The sequence below is a fragment of the Solenopsis invicta genome, chromosome 10, assembly GCF_016802725.1.
Source record: "Solenopsis invicta isolate M01_SB chromosome 10, UNIL_Sinv_3.0, whole genome shotgun sequence".
Taxonomy (NCBI): domain Eukaryota; kingdom Metazoa; phylum Arthropoda; class Insecta; order Hymenoptera; family Formicidae; genus Solenopsis; species Solenopsis invicta.
The window spans coordinates 17,480,729-17,489,809 of record NC_052673.1 but is presented as its reverse complement, the minus strand read 5'-3'; the positions used below and the strand labels follow the sequence as shown (position 1 = coordinate 17,489,809).

General features: G+C 44.1%; 1 long non-coding RNA gene across 1 annotated transcript in view; it reads left to right on the top strand.

Moving 5' to 3' along the window:
- The first annotated feature begins 480 nt into the window (after window positions 1-480).
- The window catches only part of LOC113003196, a 53,233-nt gene continuing 44,632 nt past the window's right edge, over window positions 481-9,081 (top strand). The window contains exon 1 of the long non-coding RNA XR_005575699.1: window positions 481-7,919. This is a non-coding gene — a long non-coding RNA (uncharacterized LOC113003196). The remainder of the gene's footprint in view (window positions 7,920-9,081) is intronic.

Sequence of the window (9,081 nt, the reverse complement as noted above, 5' to 3'; positions counted from 1 at the left end):
AAAAACTGTTTGGAAACAAACTTTTCAGTTGCATAGTAGATTACGTAATACCTTATCTTTTCTCACAATCGGTGTTGCACGTATAATTTATTAGAAATCTGATATACGGCGCATTTTCTCGGTTCAGGTGACTTACTCTCGTAGCGTGAAAATGACGTTCTACGAGGGGGCTTCGCCTGCGCGTTTCGCAACGTCTACGAACACGAGTGTACTTACTGGCTGCCACCGCGATTTACAGTCCTGTCTCCTTCGATCGCGCAGGCCGGTTCACGTCGCGGCTACCGGACATTGTGACAACGCGACACTATAATATGCTCGCCGTCTGCCTCTCCCCTCACCCTGCCCACCCTCCCGTAACTCCTCTCCGTTTCTCGAGTCTCCTCGCTTCGGCTCGGTTTATTCGTTACACACGGTCGGCAATAAGACTACGGGGTACAATATAAATGCACGTAGACGCACGCACGAGGTGGAGCGGCGCGAAGCTAATGGCCGACTCGGTCGTTCATGCGGCCACGCTCGGTTTCCGGTGCCGAGCCGGCTCGAAAGCCGAAACGACAATGTCGATCGCTTCATCGCGTAAATTCTAAAATTTTCCACGCCCGTGAAAACGTGGCAATTTACGATCTTATCTTGACACGTGCCGCGCCATTTTTCAGTCATTTATTCATCCACGTCACGTGGATTCACGCGGGCCCCCGTGACACATCTTTGGCGTTTATCATATTTATTAAGTAAAATGTATGTTATAATGCTACAAAAAATTATTTATTATAAAGGAAAAGGTACCACATGATACCTCGTAATTACATATTCAGTCATGTGAAAACTCAGAAATTATTTTACGCGTTTCTTTTTGTAACCGAAATATTAAACAACCTGAAACGTTGATCGTGCAACCTCAGGGATCAACGTGACGTGGAACGTGTTAAAAATAAAAATTACCTTCTATTTTGTTCTCATTTTGAAACGTCATTTCGCATGAAGTTACGTTACATTTAGTGCATTATTTATCTTTGAATATTTTGAATGGTATATTTTAATTGGATTCCACATAATTCAATAAAATGTTTCAGGTAGAGTTCTCATCGCTACGATGATTACAAATTTTTGCTCAATCGTCGCCCTCCCCTTGTTCCCCTCCGATTTATACGCGAGTTATGAAGTTCTCGAACTTCCGAAGGCAACCCGCCTTGGTACGTGCTCGATTAACGTATAACTCGGCTATAGCCGAGTAACTCGCGCGCGCGCGCGCGTAATTTACGCTTATTGCTCCTTATTGCCATTGTGAAATACGGAGTCTCACTTCGTCGCCCGTCCGAATTCGGTGCTAAGGCACTAAGTAAAGTCGATTCGCTCGATCGAGTATCGCTGCACCACGTCGGGGAGAGCGCCATTCGCGGCTCCAGGTGCTCCAGGGCAATAACTTTAACTCACGTCCGCGCCAAGATGTTAATATCTGAAACCCTGCGCTCTTCGCGCAGCTGACACGCGCGGGTCATGGTGCATTATTATTATTATCGGTACGTGCATCCGTATGAAACGCCGTATCTCATCGTCGCCGATTTACGACCCGCCGGGATCCGTCTACGATCTTTATTTAATAAATAACCGAGAGAGATGAGCGGCAAACGATTCAGAGTTTGCTTCGATCCGATGCAGTGTTGATATTTGCATTTAGCACGCACATTGAACGCTTGAATCGACATCGATAATTTCTTAATCCTTTCAATCTCGGATTATATTGAAAAAATAGTAATTGAGTTGCTTTTGGCACGAAAATCTATTGAATCTTTCTTTTAAATGCGTTACTACGAGCGAAAAATTACAAACAAGTTTTATCTCACAGCGTGATACCGTTCAGCTGAACGTTATACTTGTGTAATTGTAGCGATCGAACTCTAGAATGATTGTCAATGTAATGTAAGATGAGCAGAGATGGTGCATTAACGTTTTACGGCAATTTTACCGTTTGCGTGCACGCACAGCGCGTGCGGCGATCATCGTAATTATTGATGAATATTGATCGAGAAGAAAAGAGTTTTCACATTTCTATTCGGTTTATTTGCCTTTTCGTTGTTTTAGATGATCGCTATTTTCTTTACGCTTAAACAAGCAAATCAATTATTATTCGAAATTCGTTTAGACTTTTGCAAATAAATCTGAAATTCGCGGTGGGATTTATGCAATATAGAGATTGACTACAAGAGGTTGACTACAGAAATTGAAATCAGTACCATCGCGTGTCGTGTGCTACGTATATACGCTTGTGCGTGTGCAGGAGTGGGTGCACACGGAAAATCGCGAGGCGCGGGGTGGTCGGAGTGGCGAAGAAAAAGTTAGAGCGGGCGATATTTGCCGTGCGCGCGGGACGTACGCCATCCGACAGGGGTAATAAATAATGTTTCATCCTGCGAAGCGCGGCGGGAACGAAGCGCGCTCGGCTCACGCTTCCGCGTTCGCGTGACGGATCGATTCAATTTGCCGATGGTCAAACGCTTTCCTAGATACTATGAAGTTAAAGCCCGTTTCGATCGCGGCGGTAAATGCGCCGCGAGCGCGTTAACCCTTTCCCCGATCAAATCAATCTCGGCGATGCGATCCGTCTCGTGGAAAGCTGTAATTTTCTTACTCTACCGTGTGTTCTTTTCCGTATATCCCTATTTCTGCGCCGCTACCATAACTCGTACGCGCAATCATCGTCGTGAATCAGATGTAGGCAAATGCATCAGCTCCCGCATACTGATTCTCCATTTGGCAAATTTGTAGTCGATTTTTCTCCTAGAACTCACCGGAAGGAGGAGAAGGGAGAGGAGAGAATATAATAACGAATTTATTTAGCGTTGAAAATGAAATTAAGGTAATTAGGGAGACTAGGTGAAGGAGTAAAGTGCATTCGCGTGGAAATAATAATCTATCGCAAACGATCGCGAGGGTTTCTCGGTTGAATTGTGAATTTCCGCCAGATCACTATAATCTCGCTACACCGTCATCTTTGATAGGCGAGCTGTCAGTTCGCGCGGGGAACCCCTGTGTACATATCCGCGAAGCGTATCCGCATACGGTGTCGACGTTTCATAAATTCTAACGCGTCTCGCGTCAAAACGGACGTAAGTAGCGAATGTAGGGCATATCAGAGATAATTGACGTTAACATCTTTCGCAATGTACACGAGATACATATAAGCGGATCGTCGATACGACTTAAAACTTTTTAAATTAGCAGTCGGAGGTATCGCGGAGTAAATAAATGAAATTGAGTACATAAGTGAGAAATAGTTGTGAAAATATATGTAATACAATATTTAATATTTAATAACGCTGAGTTTTAATAGAATTAAACACCGAAGTGATAAAATTAATATTGCGAGATATATTTTAATGAGTGAATTTTATATATTTGTTCATGACAAATATGAAATTATAATATCTCGTTATTGCCGCGATTTAATGAAGCTGATAAACTATTATGCATCGACAATTGTGTTTAAATTATGTTGTACACGCCTAATATTTTAATGCAATTACGCGTTAAAACGTATCACAGCGATACAATCTTTGAACATTAGGAACAGTATCGAAATATAAAAATTACGTAAAATTACTTTTATTTTATGTTACATAAAAAATATTTTTTAACACATACATACTATATATATATTGTACGTGTATATATGTGTGTGTGTATAGTATATTGTATATTTGCAATAAATATTATCGAAAAAAAATAACATCACTGATAGCTATCTATCGATATTTTCTCCTCCGATTAACGCTCCACTTTATCGAAATTTCTCCTCGCACTCGGAATTCATTGCAAGAGCGGATATATTCGCCGTTTCGCGTCGAAACCAGTCGTCAATTACGACTGCCAATCGAAAACGAGTCGACGATAGGCAATCGTCAATACGTAAAAAACGCCTTCGGCTGCGTCGGAAATCCATTCCTGCCCGGCAATTAATCCGTGCTTTCCGTGCTTTCGCGATGATTTCCAGCCGCGTTCTGTGTATCTTGCGAATCAATGCGAGCGCACGAGAAACGCGCGCACGGTAACCATAATCGGAGACGTGGGTGGCCGCTATGATTTTTTCTTCGGGACTATCTGCCGATCTCAATAGTCGAGTAATTCCACGGTAACTCTCTTTCCCCGGTACCTTAACCCCCGCGTGTGGTCCCCCACCTCGTCTCCTTTCCCTCTTCCATCCTACCAACCCCTTCGACGTCTCTCGGCCGAGGCGAGCGAGGTGCATTCTGACACCTACGACTGGCCATGAGACGCGCCACGGCAAAAAGTACTGAAAGAAGCGTAGCGACCGAGCTCGATTTCCAGTGTCGGTTAGGCCTCCCGTCGGCTTGGAGCCAACCAGAAACCAGAAGAACCACTCTCGTACGCTCACATAGCCACACCTCTGCAACCAGCCCGATTCCTCTTCTCCCTCGCCTACCTCTCTCTACTTCCGTCTCGCTCGTACGAGCTATCTCCTGCTCCTCCGTCCTTTCTCTCTCGTCTACCGTACCATGCCAGACTCCGCAAGATTTTTTTCGTCTTCTGCGACCGCCAGATGAGAGCTGGAGCCCTCTGCAGGCTCGCACACCAAGTTGTCGGCAGTTTCAAAATTCGATTCGCGATCTCTTCTGCGTCCTTTGCTCCGAAAGAGTTTATTTTTTCCTGATTTATCTACTTTCACATTTCGATGATGAAAACGTCCTTATGAATCAGACGAATCTCGAACATTCGCAAATGGTAATCAATTGGTAATGTTGATAAATCATTTCTTTGTTTGTGTGGCTTAATTTTATGCTCTATGTAATATTTTTTTATGGATTCGAATAAATTTAACCGGAATTGTATAAAATGGTTGAAAATAAGTTTGATGGTATCTTAACTCGTTTATTGTAAGACAAAAAAATCGCTTTTTATCATGATTAAGAGGAGTTTATCTTCCCGTCGGCAGCCGCTTGAATTTCGCTGTGAATTTTGCGGCTAGTGTCTATACGTCCAACGTTAAATATAATTAATGATGCATTTCATATATCATGAGAACTAGTATAACAACTATTTTATTCGAATCGATTGATTATACGATTTTACAAATTTTACAAATACATTAAAAGAAGAGTTTGGTAATAGCTACCAAATGTTGAGTGAAATAATGCCAGTTTGGTTAATATAACTTGATTATACTTACTAAATCTTTAGAAAAGTAAAATTATTTTTGGTTTTATTATTCAAATAATTAATTGGCATTGTTTCACTCGACATGTAGCTTATCAAATTCTTTTTTTCAGTGTATGGTATGTGGATGTGCAAACTGCAAGTTCTTCCATTCGCATAGACGTTAAATGCGTTAAATACGCGACATAACCAGCGTTTCAAGAGATTTCTTCCTCTTACGCAGAATCCGACAACGCGATATTCGACGTATTGAGGACGAAAACTAAATTGTCGCTAGCTGAGACTTCGACCGGCGTAGAATCCGCCGCGTCGCGGACGATTGTCGTTTCTCGAGTACACGGTTTTGTATCAAAGCCCCATTATTGCACAGGTGGTCGTATAGCGGGAGTATTCTAATTAGCAAGCGTTCCAATTATCCACTTCGTGTTTCTCACCGATAATTGCGACTCGTGCCGCGCGCCCGAGGAGCAGCTCGTCACGAATTTCTATTTGCGATTGCGCAACGCGGGGGGGTGGAGGAGGGGAAACGGGGGGAGAGAGAAGTGGAGGGAGATCTCGTGGGCCTCGTGAAATCGCGACTATGTGTGATATCAGATGTATATGCAATTGCCGCGCGTCGCTGTACGATACGTAAAATTGCCCCGGTGCACAGAAACTGCACGTTGCTCGTAACTCTAAGCGCGCGCGGCCGCCACGCCGATAAGAGGCGCGCATGTTCGGCTCGTCCGTACGATTTCTTTGAGCCACGCTCGCAATTAGTTTCGAGTTACTGTAATTGCGAGACCCACCGCGTGCACGTAACTAAGTTACGTCGTGCGAAAAATGAGATACAAACTCGTAAACTATCATTTTTCGTTGTAGCGCGATAAGGAATCGCGGCTGCTCGCACGGGTGTTATATGCTTGCTCATTTGTATCTTTAATAGAATCAATGAACGTTTATATGCACATATGGCGTGTAGAATGTTGACTGCAGTGGCATCGGTTATCTTTCATGGCATTAAGATTAAGCGAGTGTTGATAATGAAAGTCACACTCATTGATTTATTTTATACCTGAAATAAATTTGCAAACTCTTTGCGCTCTCTTTCTCTCTCTTTCTCTCAACTTTCTTTTACACCTAAAATATTCTTTCGTTTCATCTGTATTTACCAGTCGCACCCCTCTCTTTGTTTGCGGCCGCTCTTTTCTGTCTATACACTTCCAGAAAAATAAATAGCACAGAGGGAGTAGACGATGTGGTGGCAAAGTCGTATCGCGATGAGGGCCGGGGTCGGAGGGTTGAAGAGAGAGAGAAATTAATTAGCTCTCGCGTTGCCGAAAAAAAGAGTTCAAAGGAAATGGCGCAGACTGCGGAGATCTGACTTCCGACTGTGCTTTCGTCAGGGATGTATGTAATCTCTCTTCCTCTTTCCTCTCTTATTTTGTGCGTTATTGTGTACCGAACATACGGTTAAAAATGACGAGAAATCCACAAAATCGACACTATGATGCAAAGCTTAAAAAAAAAAAAAACAGTGATTCCTTTGTTTCTCTCCTTTTCTCTTTGAGATTGCCAGGTAGAAATGAGCTCGTGACTTTTTAATAAGTGTTCGGCAAGCTATTTTAGTAAAAAAGTTATTAATTTTAACTGACATAAATCATTAATCACGCAATGACATTTTTCATTAATATTAATAAAATAGCTAAACAGCTTGATGATAGTTAACGCAGCGTAATCAAGTGTCCTTACTACCTTGCGAAAAGAATGATGGAAAGAGCGACCGCGCGCGCAAATAAAATACCTCCTGCAAACAGCTGCAAATAAAATAGCCCTGCGATCGAACGTTATTGCCGTTACTGAGGAAAAGCGTTTCCGAGGTGGAGGGATACGTTATCGGCGTTTGTCGCGAGCGTTTACATCGGGGCGGAGTGACTTAACCGACGACAAACGTCCGTTCGCTCTGTGAGTCCATCCGGGGCAGAGATCCGTGCGTTTACCCTCGGTGGAAGTCGGGACCCGAATATATACCCGATAACTTTTCGCTTCTGAGGAAGGGGTGTGTCTGCGCGCGCGGGTCGAAAGGGGCAAACAAATTGAAATCTGTATCTCTAATCCGATCCACTTTGTCTCCAAATAAGACCAACCAACCCCCTCGCTTTGAGCTGACGACTCGGTGGTGGAGGCTTTAGACGCGTCTCTCACATCGCTGCGCGTGTATGTGTTTCCATTTTGGTATTTGTGCGTGTATGTGTATGTGTGTGCTCAAGTACACACAGGCGTTCACAAACGCGCGCGTACACATATACACACACACGTGCGCGCGCGCGCACACGCACACGATGTATAAAGGAGAGCGGAGGAGTGTACGGGCAAAGTAAACCCCGCAACTAGCTCGGTTGCCGAGGCCAGCTCGAGTTATACGCAGCCAGTTTCATCCCCTTTCGCGTTCCGCGGTGTCATCGTCAGAGGGCGCTGTGGTTGACACAGAATGACACCCTCCCCCAACCAACGGCACGGCGACGGCGGTATACACAGCCGAGCTACCCCGTAGCGGAATAGTCGTCACCGCCAGGGGCGGACATGTAGAGGAACGAGACGCATCCTAGATGAGAATCTTTCGATCGATCGGACACTCCAAACGACGAGCGCGACTAATTGATTCGCTTGCTTCCCGTCAGACGAACTTAGGAAACGTATCGTGTTTCGCTTCTCTCGTTATTGGAAGCAAATCACTCGGAGAACGTAAAACGCGAATTACTTAACACGTAAGTACGAAAACGACGCAATTGACAGTAATGACACTTTCGGCGATTATAAAGGTAGAAACGCACAAGAGTTAAAAACTATCTATTCTTAGATAGTACAATTGGTACAGAAAATTCTAATCAATTCCAATCAATTCTGAACAATTTTAATTTTCTCCCACAGTATATTCCAAGGTATTCTTTTACTTGTTCATTTGTTATTTAATTATTTCTATTATTATTTACTTTTGGAAAGAGGTGTGAATACACGTTACAAACGATTAGTTCACAAATAAGCTCTTTGTTAATTAATTCGAACGTAAAAATTTCCGTCACAAAAACTTGAGGTGGCAATTTGATTAGATGATTACCGATTAAATGTTAAGAGAGTCTCTCAAGAGCAGCTGTAAAGAACGACGAGCAATGAGTTACAGCGTCAATGTAAAACGCATCTATCTTTTTCATCCCTTTTTCATCCAAGGCTATCTCGTCGCGGAGCGGCGTCGGTTGAACAAACAAAACAATGTTCTCAATCAGCCACCCTTCTCGCGTAGCACCGTTTCCTCGACTCTCGCGGATCAACCCCCGCGGTTTGACCCGTTAAATCTCGGTTCGAATTCAGGGGGTGGTCCCCGTAGGGGTGGAGACCGGCGAGAAAGAGAAAAGGAGGAATACGGACGCAGCGTAGCAGCCACTAAATTTTGCGTGGGGCAAAGAGAGAGAGAGAGAAAGAGAGAGAGAGAGAGAGAGAGGTACGTAACCAACGTGTGCAGCACCGCGCGCGGGCGAGGAGGATTTAAATTTTAAATTTTATTTGATTATATTTGAATTTAATTTCGTTACTTGTCCGGAGGGTGGTTCCCGGCCTCAGCAGCAATCTTGACGATACTCTACGTACACACGCGCGCGCACCGCGTATATCACTCACGCGTGTGCGCATTGCATCGGTATACATCTCGACGCTGAGCGCGCAGTGGGTGGTTTCTTTTTATTACACCCCGCGGAGGAAGACGTCAGGGATCTTTGGTCGGGTTGCTCGCTACGAACCTGGTAAAAGCGGCTAGGTGAATCGCGGCGAAGGAGCAGAAGTCGCTGCGAGGAGAAGAACATGAGAAAGACAATGAAGAAGAGAGGAACGAAGAGAAAGAGACACAAAAGTAATTGGACGGCGGGCACACCGTCC